Raw genomic sequence first — 14,213 nt, 5'->3', positions numbered from 1 at the left:
AACATAAAGTGGCCGGAAATATTTCAATATTGAACAAAGCAAAAAAAAAAAAAATGTGTTCTCAATCAGAAAAAAAAGACTTAAACTGTATTATAGAAAGCAGGAAGTGAACAAATGTAACAGTTAGTGATTGTAAAAGTACCAGATGGAGGGGTAGGATTTAATAAGCTTTGCTTCTTCCTACTCCTTTTGGACATGTGGAACTGTGAACTGATTATGTGATGCATTCAATTGTAATCTGATGCATGTTCAAATGAAATAAAACCATTAAAAAAATGGAAATAAAAACCACATAAAAAATTTTAAAAAAACACTTAAATTATATGTATAATTATATGTTGAAATAAAATTAAACAATTAAAAAAAATTAATAAAAAATGTTAAAAAACACGTAAAAATAAAAAATAAATTATATTAGGAAAGCAGGAAGTGAACAAATGTAACAGTTGCTGATTGTAAAAGTACCAGATGGAGGGGTAGGATTTAATAAGCTTTGCTTCTTCCTACTCCTTTTGGACATGTGGAACTGGGAACTGATTATGTGATGCATTCAATTGTAATCTGATGCATGTTCAAATGAAATTAAACCATTAAAAAAAATGTAAAAAAAAAAATAAAAAACCACATAAAAAAATAAAAAAATTAAATTAACAAAAACTTAAATTAGATGTATAATTATATGTTTAAATAAAATGAAACCATAAAAAAATTAATTAAAAAAATTTAAAACATAATTTTTTTTAACTATATTAGGAAAGCAGGAAGTGAACAAATGTAACAGTTACTGATTGTAAAAGTACCAGATGGTACTTAGGTAGGGTAGGATTTAATAAGCTTTGCTTCTTCCTACTCCTTTTGGACATGTGGAACTGTGAACTGATTATGTGATGCATTCAATTGTAATCTGATGCATGTTCAAATGAAATAAAACCAAATAAAACCTATATGTGCCCTGTGATTGGCTGGCCACCAGTCCAGGGGTGTACCCCGCCTCTCGCCTGAAGACAGCTGGGATAGGCTCCAGCACCCCCCTCACGACCCTCGTGAGGATAAGCGGTAGAAAATGAATGAATGAATTATTTGTATATTATTTGTTATTTGACTCTAATGCCTCATCTTCAGTGTCAAGAGGAAACTAAGTGTGTGTTTGCTTGTTTTTGTGTGTGTTTGTTTTTGTGCATGTGTGTGTGTGTGTGTGTGCACGCAATTAAATCAAATATCACATTAGCATGAGCTGGAAGGCTTTCCTATTGTGAGATAACTAGCAGTGATCAATGGTCCAATCTATTTGTGTTTAACCCTTTAGATGCACGAGTGACTGGACCCTACACTCTTCCATAAGTGGCTCAAAAATCACCCATACTAGAATCAATGCCTTTTTATGACAATGTTGCCATTTTGGTTAGGAATAATCACTCGTATGATATTTAGTATTATATTTAGGACCACACAAGAATCATTTCATGTTAGAAACATCTTCATTTTTCACTTTTTTACATCTTTGAAAAAGAAAATGACCCCAAGTACAACAATAGAAAATGTGAGGATCCATTGTGTGTTGCATAAAGGGAAGTTAAAAATGTGAATGGCATGATATCAAAACATGTTTTTTGAGGAATACCTGGAATATGAAATGATAAAAAAAATTTAATTATGAAGATATTTCAAGAAAACAACCTGACCGGGTCATTTTTGACCCACTTATGGAAGGTTGGGGTAGTAACACAAAAACTAAAATTTCTTAAAATTCATAAAAATGTGAATGGCATGATATTAAAAAAATGTTTTTTTAGGAATACCTGGAATATGAAATGATGAAAAATTTTCATTACAAAGATATTTCAAGAAAACAACCTGACCGGGTCATTTTTGACCCACTTATGGAAGGTTGGGGTAGTAACACAAAAACTAAAATTTCTTAAAATGTATAAAAATAAGTTAAAAATGTGAATGGCATTAAATCAAAAACATGTTTTTTGAGGAATACCTGGAATATGAAATGATAAAAAATTTAATTACAAAGATATTTCAAGAAAACAACCTGACAGGGTCATTTTTGACCCACTTATGGAAGGTTGGGGTAGTAACACAAAAACTAAAATTTCTTAAAATTTATAAAAGGTAAGTTAAAAATGTGAATGGCATGATATCAAAAACATGTTTTTTAGGAATACCTGGAATATTAAATGATAAAAAATTTAATTACAAAGATATTTCAAGAAAACAACCTGACCGGGTCATTTTTGACCCACTTATGGAAGGTTGGGGTAGTAACACAAAAACTAAAATTTCTTAAAATTCATAAAAATGTGAATGGCATGATATCAAAAACATGTTTTTTGAGGAATACCTGGAATATGAAATAACAATTTTTCATTACAAAGATATTTCAACCTAGACAAACTAGAGAGCTAGCGACCTAAACGGTAGCCTTCAAGTTATTTCCTTTAAACTCAAATAGCCAAAAACTTACCACTTCCACACGGATAGGGAGGATAACTATTAACAGTTATTTAACCTTTAACATGAACATTAATCAAACGTAATAATTTTTCATATCAAGGCGGGGGCCTCAAAGTAGTGTCCTGCGGGCCACATTTGGCCCACGGTTTGAGACCCCTGATGTAAACAAATACATGTGTAGAGTTTTTAAATAATTACAATAACCATATAGTGTATCAAAATTCTCTTATGAAAAATGTCAACTCCATATCCAAATTCTAATTTGTGAAGCACTTTCCTGATCTCCATCTTGGCCGTATTTTTTTTTTTTTTTTTTTTTTTTTTTTTTAGCTCCTGCCATCTGCCTCAATATTGGCAATAGGCTCAGGAGGTAGAGTTCAACTTCATCAGTTTGCTTAAGCCCCGGGATTGGAAGATGCTAGTTGATATTGGCAAGCATCCAATCTCTCCGTCCAGACACTGCAACCACCAGCCTCAAGGCCAGACCACCAAAGAGGCCTACGGACTCCACAGACCTGGCAGCAGATGCACAACAAGTAGGATGCAAGACCAAAGTCCATCAGGTTGGTTTTCTTGTTTCCTCCACCATCAGACTCATGAAAGATCTTGGTCTTCATGGACAGTAGGATCTAGTCTCTGAAGCGAACCGAAAGAAGCACACCTGGGTTGCCAGATGTTGTCAATAACCTCTCTGGAGATTATCAGTGGGCCTATCATCAAAACCCCAATGAAGGAGATTACCATGTGACGATCCTAATTAAGTTTGAAACCCAGCCCCTTTTTGCTCGTACCCAAGAATAGGATCTAGTGGGAAGGTGGCGGGGGGATGGGGGGCTGAACAACTCTGTAAATTTCCACGTTTTCTCCCCAACAAGTCCACTATATCCACGAAACGTTCTGCACCCAAAAGGCAGAAAAATGTAACCATTACAGAAAAAGTTGGAAATGAATCTTCGGTTCATGGAGAACGATGTTGAGGACAAAAATATTACAACAAGAACAAAAAGTTTTAACAAGGATACAAAAATGCTACAGTTGTAGCTGTTTTGACATTTTTTAAATATGTTTTTTAATTGTTTTTATTATTTTTTTAATGGTTTAATTTTATTTCAACATATAATGATACATCTAATTTATTTTATTTTATTTTTAATTTTTTAAAATTTTTTTATTTAAATTTTTTTTAATGGTTTAATTTCATTTGAACATGCATCGGATTAAAATTGAATGCATCACATAATCAGTTCCCAGTTCCACATGTCCAAAAGGAGTAGGAAGAAGCAAAGCTTATTAAATCCTACCCCTCCATCTGGTACTTTTACCATCACTAACTGTTACATTTGTTCACTTCCTGCTTTCCATAATACAGTTTAGGGTTTTTTTATATGAGGGAAAAAATTTGCAGTTTTTTCTTTGTGTAATCATTCCGTCCTCGAAAAAGAACGGTTCAAATAAATCTTAAAGACCCCGGAATGAATAAGACGTTCTTTCCATCAAGTTGCCACTTTTTTCGGTTTGAATGTGTCTTTTATTGCGACGCCTTTTATGCCTGCAAAAAAGGAACAAATAAAACCAGAGCAAAATGATTTTTATTTTTTTTTCCGAGTGTGAGCCGGCTGAAAAGACACGGAACGAATCATACGTGCGAATCTGAATAAATGACGGCGATGAAGTGACTTTCGATTTGTGTAACATGGTTACTGTCAAACTAAGACTTGGTTGCGGATACCAACGGAGACGGAACTGTCCCTCCTCAGATGAAGTTTATTCACCTGACATTTTGAGTTAGAAAATGAAAATGTCATCTTCCTTATGTTTAATAACTTGAGGTTCACTACAGAGGAATAATGTTTCCTGTTTATCAATCCAAAATGTCAGGATGAAACTTGATTATGTTTATGGCTTCGCCTCCATAACGATTTGCCCAGAGAATATTTGACATATTGGTAGAAGTATGGAACTGTAATGGTAATGGTAATGGTTTAATTTCATTTGAACATGCATCAGATTACAATTGAATGCATCACATAATCAGTTCCCAGTTCCACATGTCCAAAAGGAGTAGGAAGAAGCAAAGCTTATTAAATCCTACCCCTCCATCTGGTACTTTTGCAATCAGTAACTGTTACATTTGTTCACTTCCTGCTTTCCTAATATAATTTAAGTTTTTTTTTTTAATTTAATAAAAAAAAAATTTACAAATATTTTTAATGGTTTAATTTCATTTGAACATGCATCAGATTTTTTATGATTTTTTTTAAGTTTAAAAAAAAATATTTATTTTTTTATTAAAAAAGTTTTTCATTTTTTTTAATTATTTTTATTTTTTTCATAGTTTGATTTCATTTGAACATGCATCAGATTACAATTGAGTGCATCCCATAATCAGTTCACAGTTCCACATGTCCAAAAGGAGTAGGAAGAAGCAAAGCTTATTAAATCCTACCCCTCCATCTGGTACTTTTACAATCAGTAACTGTTAACGTTTGTTCACTTCCTGCTTTCCTAATATAATTTAAGTTTTTTTTTTAGTTTTAATTAAAAATATTGTTTTTAAATTTTTTTTTACAAATTTTCTTTATGGTTTAATTTCATTTGAACATGCATCAGATTACAATTGAATGCATCCCATAATCAGTTCACAGTTCCACATGTCCAAAAGGAGTAGGAAGAAGCAAAGCTTATTAAATCCTACCCCTTCATCTGGTACTTTTACAATCACTAACTGTTACATTTGTTCACTTCCTGCTTTCCTAATATAATGTAATTTTTTTACAATATTTTTTAATGGTTTTATTTAATTTGAACATGCATCAGATTACAATTGAATGCATCCCATAATCAGTTCCCAGTTCCACATGTCCAAAAGGAGTAGGAAGAAGCAAAGCTTATTAAATCCTACCCCTCCATCTGGTACTTTTAAAAAATTTAAAAATTTTTTTAAAAATTAGAGACCTCTCGGCATGAAATAACATCCCTATAGTCACATTCTTGACTTGACTCTTGAGGTTAATTCTTGACTCCAAATTGTCCATAGGTATGAATGTGAGTGTGAATGGTTGTTTGTCTATATGTGCCCCGTGATTGGCTGGCCACCAGTCCAGGGTGTACCCCGCCTCTTGCCCGAAGTCAGCAGGGATAGGCTCCAGCATACCCCCTTGACACCTTGTATTTGTCTCAAGGAACATTAAAGTAACAATACCGAGTGTGAAGAGTGTACTAAATACTAAATTCACCATTTGAATGCATCTTATTATTTCAGTTCTTTAACCCATTTTTTTTTTTCAAATTTAGAAATGTTAAATTTCGGCATGAAATATGTAAAATGTGGTTAAACATGCTTATTTTGTTCATTAACCGAGGGACATCCTTTTATTATATCCACTGTTTAGAGACTCATTGAAAGTCCCTCGCATGTGAAAATGGAGGTGTCCACCCGTCCATTGGGAGGCAAAAATATAAAAATATCTCAAATTCATTTTTTTTTTTTTTATGTCTAACCGAGCAGCACCCTGGAGCTAAGGAGTAGCTAAAGTGTTCCGTGTTTACTAGCAACCCAAAATACCTCACTTGGTCCGTCGCCACCGTAGTACAGTCCTGGGAATGCAGAGGAAAACTGATGGATGTCTCCTCATTGCTCTGGGCTATGCTGTGAATATTGCATAATAAATTTTTGCATTTGCGGAGTGACTCCCTCACCGTAAGGTGCCCTGGAGGAGCAAATAAACAAATAAAAAAAGGCCCAAAAGATTTAAATCAAAGTCGGGTCCTTTTTGCGGGAGAATCACTGAGGGATACCAAAGAGGTAAACGTTAAATAGTTCCAATAATCGGTGCATGCAAGGGATGTCTGTTAGGAAACCATAAGCAAAGCAACAACATGAATTTTAATAATTTAATAGATATTTTGGCTAAATATACGACCCTCGTGAGGATAAGCGGTAGAAAATGAATGAACATTATTCCAACAGTAAAATATGGTGGTGGTAGTGTGATGGTCTGGGACTGTTTTGCTGCATCAGGACCTGGAAGACTCACTGTGATAAATGGAACCATGAATTATTGTTAAACTGTTCACAAATATGGGCTGCACGGTGGATGAGTGGTTAGCTTGCAAGCCTTACAGCTAGGAGAGCCGAGTTCAATCCCACCCTCGGCCATCTCTGTGTGGTGTTTGCATGTTCTCCCCGTGCATGCGTGGGTTTTTTCCAGGTACTCCGGTTTCCTCCCACATTCCAAAAACATGCTAGGTTAATTAGCGACTCCAAATTGTCCATAGGTATGAATGTGAGTGTGAATGGTTGTTTGTCTATATGTGCCCTGTGATTGGCTGGCCACCAGTCCAGGGTGTACCCCGCCTCTCGCCCCAAGACTGTTGGTGACAACCCTCGTGAGGATAAGCGGTAGAAAATGAATGAACATTATTCCAACAGGAAAATATGGTGGTGGTAGTGTGATGGTCTGGGACTGTTTTGCTGCATCAGGACCTGGAAGACTCACTGTGATAAATGGAACTATGAATTATTGTTAATATGCTAATATGGGCTGCATGGCGAATGAGTGGTTAGCGCGCAGACCTCACAGCTAGGAGACCAGGGTTCAATTCCGCCCTCAGCTATCTCTGTGTGGAGTTTGCATGTTCTCCTCGTGCATGCGTGGGTTTTCTCCAGGTACTCCGACATTCTTCCCACATTCCAAACATGCTAGGTTAATTAGCGACTCCAAATTCCAGGGTGTACCCCGCCTCTTGACCCAAGTGACGGTGGGCAGCATAGAAAATAGATGGATAGACGAATGGGTGCCATTGAAATGATATTCTCCAATTGTGTGAGTGTGCATGGTGTGCGGCATAAAGACATGAAATAAGGCCATTGTTTGTCTCTATGTGCCCTGTGATAAGCGGTAGAAAATGAATGAATTACTTATGTTTTACTGCTAATTTCCAATTTGGTAAAATTAATTTTTTTTCATATTTTTGGGTGTGGCTTACATAAAAAAAAAGATTGCTCCGTTTTTTGTCGAACTTTTGGAACAGATAAATGACAAAAACTTCCAGGATACTGAAGATTTATGATAGAAAAGGTAGTACCTAGTACCTATGAAGTACCTATAAATCTTCAAATTTCATTACTCTGCTACATCACCAAAACAAACGAAAGGAGAGCTATTTGTGTTTTATTAATACGACTGGCAACCGCCCGGAAGCGTGATCATTTGTCATGAAATCAGAGTCACGAATGTCTGAATGGAGCAGTTATAAAAATACTGAGCGTTGATGCAAATATTCTTTGGCGAGCTAGTCAACATCAGCCGGCAAGCTGCAGGTTGGAGACCCCTGACATTGACAGTGAGCTACATTTGTAAAATCCCGAAAATACCAGGTTCCCCCCGTCTTCTACAGGAGTGTGATAGTATCATAAATATGGATATGGAGCTATATTCCTGGTCCATGTTAGCATAATGCAATGCATTGCACATGTATGAGAGATGGAATGTGAGACGTGAGCTCGCCCCGCACGCCCCACACGCCCCACTCGCCCCACAGTGGAGTGCTGTATGAGTTATTGAATGGAAACGGAATGAAATGTTGTGTGAGGCTGCAAAGATGGATGAGTCGACTGCAGAGCATCAAGCAGAGGATGAGTCAGGTGGCTTTTCTTTCACTAACTCTTCTCCGGCTTTCGGTTCCATCAAATAACTCATGTCCTTTTCTGATCAGGGACCATTTCATTTTTGGGGGGGATCAATTCCAATAATAATATTATTAATATTAATAATATTAATAATATTAATAATATTAATAATATTAATAATATTAATATTAATAATATTATTAATATTAATAATATTAATAATATTAATAATATTAATAATATTAATAATATTAATAATATTAATAATATTAATAATATTAATGATGATGAAAATAAAAATCATCATCATCATCATCATCATCATCATCATCATCATAATATATATAATATATATAATATATGTAATATATATAATATATATAATATATATAATATATATAATATATATAATATATATAATATATATAATAGATAATATATATAATATATAATAATAATATATATATAGTATAAGTGAGGATAAGTGAATGAATAATAATAATATTATTATTATTGCAGTATAAATTGATTATTATTAATATGAATAATAATAATAATAGTTATTATTATTATTATTATTATTATTATTATTATTATAGTATGACTTGATTATTATTATTAATAATAATGATAAATATTATATAAATAATATTATATAATTATTTATGATATTATGTAACTAATAACGATGATGATGATGATGATGATGATGATGATGATTATGGAATTGGTAGGAATTGATTATTATTATTATTATTATTATTATTATTATTATTATATGGAATTGGTAGGAATTGATGATTATTATTATTATTATTATTATTATTATTATATGGAATTGGTAGGAATTGATTATTATTATTATTATTATTATTATTATAAGCGGAATATGTTTGCACAGAAAACCTGTTCAGTACACTCTAAATACTGTTTTTACAATGATTAGAGCCCTCTAGATATTTAATAACACCCCTATAGTCCCCTTTATAGTACTACTACCGTATATCGTAGATATAATCATAGAAAAACCAACCATAAATAAGACCCGCGCTTGTGTGTGTTACAAAAATCCACATTCCCAAAATATGCATGTTAGGTTAATTGGAGACTCGCCCAAAGTCAGCTGGGATAGGCTCCAGCATCTCAACTCCAATGAAGATAAAACAATAAAAAGCCGTCTTTGGCGATAAAGTTTGGTGCGTATTAGTAGTGACACCCATTAGCCGGTCTAGTAAACCACAACATATGATATTGGCTTAAACTGTATTTATATTTTTGTTAATTTACAACATTTTCATGTCTAAAAATGCTTCATTAAGGCCAGGAATACGTAATACTGATGTTTTGAATCGGTTTGTGTATATAGTACATTATGTGTGGGTTTAGACTTTAGAAAAAAAGCACGTTTTTGTGCTTTGTATTCTGTTGTGTTGTTACGCTAGCAACAAAACTATTCAACTATTGTGCTGTCAGGAAATGGGCTTTGTACACAAGACTGACTCAGACAGCTGCACAGGGAGTCGAGATCAATATAACACACACACACACACACACACACACACACAACGTCCTCCATGTTTGCTTTTCACTCTAAGTGATCCAAATATTCAGGTCAGGGAAATATAATAAGAGTAATAATAAGCATAATGAGATGGGTATTTTTTAGCTTCATTCATTTTCTACCGCTTACCGCTTAAGGGTCGCGAGGGTGCTGGAGCCTATCCCAGCTGTCTTCGGGCAAGAGGCGGGGTACACCCTGGACTGGTGGCCAGCCAATCACAGGGCACATATAGACAAACAACCATTCACACTCACATTCATACCTATGGACAATTTGGAGTCGCTAATTAACCTAGCATGTTTTTGGAATGTGGGAGGAAACGGGGAATGACAGGGAGAACATGCAAACTCCACACAGAAATGGCAGAGGGTGGAATTGAACTAGGGTCTTTTAGCTGTGAGGCCTGTGCGGTAACCACTTGGTCACCATGCAGCGCCTCTAAGAAAACATTCATTCATTTTCTACTGCTTATCCTCACGAGGGTCACAGGGGTTGCTGGAGCCTATCCCAGCTGTCTTCACCCTGGACTGGTGGCCAGCCAATCACAGGGCACATATAGACAAACAACCATTCACACTCACATTCATACCTATGGACAATTTGGAGTCGCTAATTAACCTAGCATGAGGAAACCGGAGTACTTGTAAAAAAAAAAAAAAAACACGTACGCATGGGGAGCCCAAACAAGATTCGAACCCAGATCTTCCCGATTCCCAACATGCTAACCACTCGGCCACCGAAATTCCAGGCCAAATCACAAACAATACCGACAACACCGTTTCTGTATTCAGTACCAAAACTCAAAGTACTGACCAGCCCTCCTTTTACTGCATGTATTATGCGGCTGTACTGTCTGAAAGTATCCTTCTAGATGAAATCCTTCAGGCTTTAATGTCATTTGAAGATTGTAGATGAAGGCCACACGGTAGGATAACCACCTTTGTGATTGTCTCCTCCTTTCCTGTAATCTGGATGAACAAATCCTGCCATTGATCTTTACGCCACCGGGAGAAAATAAGTGGAAGATCGTGGACCCTGGGGAAATTCATCAGTCTGCTGGAGAACAGTTAACTCCTAAAGCAATCAGCATCGGTGGCGGTGGCTCAGATCCTCCACTTGCCAAGGGTACAAACTCATTTCCTTAGGACACTACACCACAAAAAGTGCAAATCAAAATTAAAAATGGAATGGACGGTTTTGCCCACCACCGCAATTGACCGAAATGAACGGATCTTTTTACTGAACAAACCGGAATTATCCAGTTCACAGAAATGAACGGTTTTGCCCACCACTACAATTGACCAGAATGAACAAAATGAACGGATCTTTTTACTGAACAAACCGGAATGATCCGGTTCACTGAAATGGACGGTTTTGCCCACCATGACAATTGACCGAAATGACCGAAGTAAACCAAATGAACGGATCTTTTTACTGAACGAACCGGAATGATCCGGTTCACTGAAATGGACGGTTTTGCCCACCACTACAATTGACCAAAATGACCGAAGTAAACAAAATGAACAGATCTTTTTACTGAACAAACCGGAATGATCCAGTTCACTGAAATGGACGGTTTTGCCCACCATCACAATTGACCGAAATGACCTAAATGAACGGATCTTTTTACTGAACAAACCGGAATTATCCGGTTCACTGGAATGGACGGTTTTGCCCACCACTACAATTGACCGGAATGAACCAAGTGAATGGATCTTTTTACTGAACGAATCGGAATCATTCGGTTCACTGAAATGAACGGTTTTGCCCACCACCACAATTGACCGGAATGAACAGATCTTTTTACTGAACGAAACGGAATGATCCGGTTCACTGAAATGGACGGTTTTGCCCACCACCACAATTGACCGAAATGACCGGATCTTTTAACTGAACGAACCGGAATTATCCAGTTCACTGAAATTAACGGTTTTGCCCACCACTACAATTGACCAGAATGAACAAAATGAACAAATCTTTTTACTGAACGAACCGGAATGATCCGGTTAACTGAAATGAACGGTTTTGCCCACCACCACAATTGATCGAAATGACTAAAATGACCGAAATGAATGGATCTTTTTACTGAACGAACCGGAATCATTCGGTTCACTAAAATGAACAGTTTTGCCCACCATCACAATTGACCGAAATGAACGGATCTTTTTACTGAACGAACCGGAATGATCCAGTTCACTAAAATGAACGGTTTTGCCCACCACTACAATTGACCGGAATGAACAAAATGAACGGATCTTTTTACTGAACAAACTGGAATCATTCGGTTCACTAAAATGAACAATTTTGCCCACCACCACAAATAACCAAAATGACCGAAATGAACGGATCTTTTTACTGAACGAACCGGAATTATCCAGTTCACTGAAATGAACGGTTTTGCCCACCACTACAATTGACCGGAATGAACGGATCTTTTTACTGAACGAACCGGAATGATCCAGTTCACTGAAATGGACGGTTTTGCCCACCACTACAATTGACCAAAATGACCGAAGTAAACAAAATGAACTGATCTTTTTACTAAACGAACCGGAATGATCTGGTTCACTGAAATGGACGGTTTTGCCCACCACCACAATTGACCGAAATGACCGAAATGTACGGATCTTTTTACTGAACAAACCGGAATTATCCGGTTCACTGGAATGAATGGTTTTGCCCACCACTACAATTGACCGGAATGAACAAAATGAACGGATCTTCTTACTGAATGAACCGGAATTATCCAGTTCACTGAAATGAATGGTTTTGCCCACCACCACAATTGACCAAAATGACCAAAATGAACCAAGTGAATGGATCTTTTTACTGAACGAATCGGAATCATTCGGTTCACTGAAATGAACGGTTTTGCCCACCACTACAATTGACCGGAATGAACGGATCTTTTTACTGAACGAACCGGAATGATCCGGTTCACTGAAATGGACGGTTTTGCCCACCACCACAATTGACCGAAATGACCGAAATGACCGGATCTTTTAACTGAACGAACCGGAATTATCCGGTTCACTGGAATGAACGGTTTTGCCCACTACTACAATTGACCAAAATTACCGAAATAAACAAAATGAACGGATCTTTTTACTGAACTAACCGAAATTATCCAATTCACTAAAATGAACGGTTTTGCCCACTACGACAATTGACCAAAATTATCGAAATGAACGGATCTTTTTAATGAACGAACCGGAATTATCCGATTCACTTAAATGAACGGTTTTGCCCACCACTACAATTGACCAAAATGACCGAAATGAATGGATCTTTTTACTGAACAAACCGGAATGATTCGGTTCACTGAAATGAACGGTTTTGATCAGGAGATCGGGAAAACCTGGGTTCGATTCTCCGCCTATGTGGAGTTTGCATGTTTTCTCTCATGAAGGGACTTTTATTCACATTTTAATTGCTTCTTAAAACATTAATGAGGCTGCAGTCCAGAAGAAATACCCACAGACGTGCAACAGACCCTGGCGGATACGCAGTGAAGAGTCGGGAGGGTCGGGTATGTTGTTCTCATAAGGTTTTTGGGAATAAAATCCAAATGGTTTTTCAAGTGACCTTAATAAATGGCTTTTCCTCTAATTACAGTGCATTACTCTTTATCCAATAAAAAACCCAGTGAGCCCCACATTAATTAACGGCTGCCTGAACAATGAAGGGATTAAGCCCACATGACATTTACTGGACTAATATATTTAGAAATGCAACACCACTGGTCAAGACGAGGTTGACAGTTAAAGAACCAGTGGATATATATGGTACAGTCCAGACCAGGGGTGTGCAAACCTTTTGACTCGTGGGCCATGTTGGGTTCAAACATTTGGTGTGTATTAGGGTTCGGCGATATGGACCTTAGAATACTATCACAATATTTTCAACATTCTCACAAAGGTCGCGGGGGCGGTGGCTGGAGCCTATCACAGCTATCTTCGGGCGAGAGGCGGGGTACACCCTGGACTGGTGCCCTCATCAAAGGACCCACCTAGACATATGAGAATCGTTATTTTCATTTTGACGCAGAAGATAAGCTCTATTTCATGTCTTCATGCCGCACACCATGCACACTCACACAATTGGAGAAGATCATTTCAATGGCACCCATTCGTCTATCCATCTGTTTTCTATGCTGCCCATCGTCAGTTGGGTCACGGGTATGCTGGAGCCTACCCTGGAGAGGCGGGGTACACCCTGGACTGGTGGCCAGCCAATCACAGGGCACATATAGACAAACAACCATTCACACTCACATTCATACCTATGGACAATTTGGAGTCGGGAATTAACCTAGCATGTTTTTGGAATGTGGGAGGAAACCGGAGAACATGCAAACTCCACACAGAGATGGTCGAGGTTGGGATTGAACTCGGGTCTTCTATCTGCGAGGCCTGTGCGCTAACCACTCGTCCACCGTGCAGCCTGCAATATGAACTCATTCATTCATTTTCTACCGCTTTTTCCTTACGAGGGTCGTGGGGTTGCTGGAGCCTATCCCAGCTGTCTTCAGGCGAGAGGCGGGGTTACACCCTGGAC

The sequence above is a fragment of the Doryrhamphus excisus genome, linkage group LG14 (assembly GCF_037039965.1).
Source record: "Doryrhamphus excisus strain RoL-2023G ecotype Guam linkage group LG14, RoL_Dexc_Guam_v1.1, whole genome shotgun sequence".
Lineage (NCBI taxonomy): Eukaryota > Metazoa > Chordata > Actinopteri > Syngnathiformes > Syngnathidae > Doryrhamphus > Doryrhamphus excisus.
Note: the sequence above shows the minus strand (reverse complement) of the source record.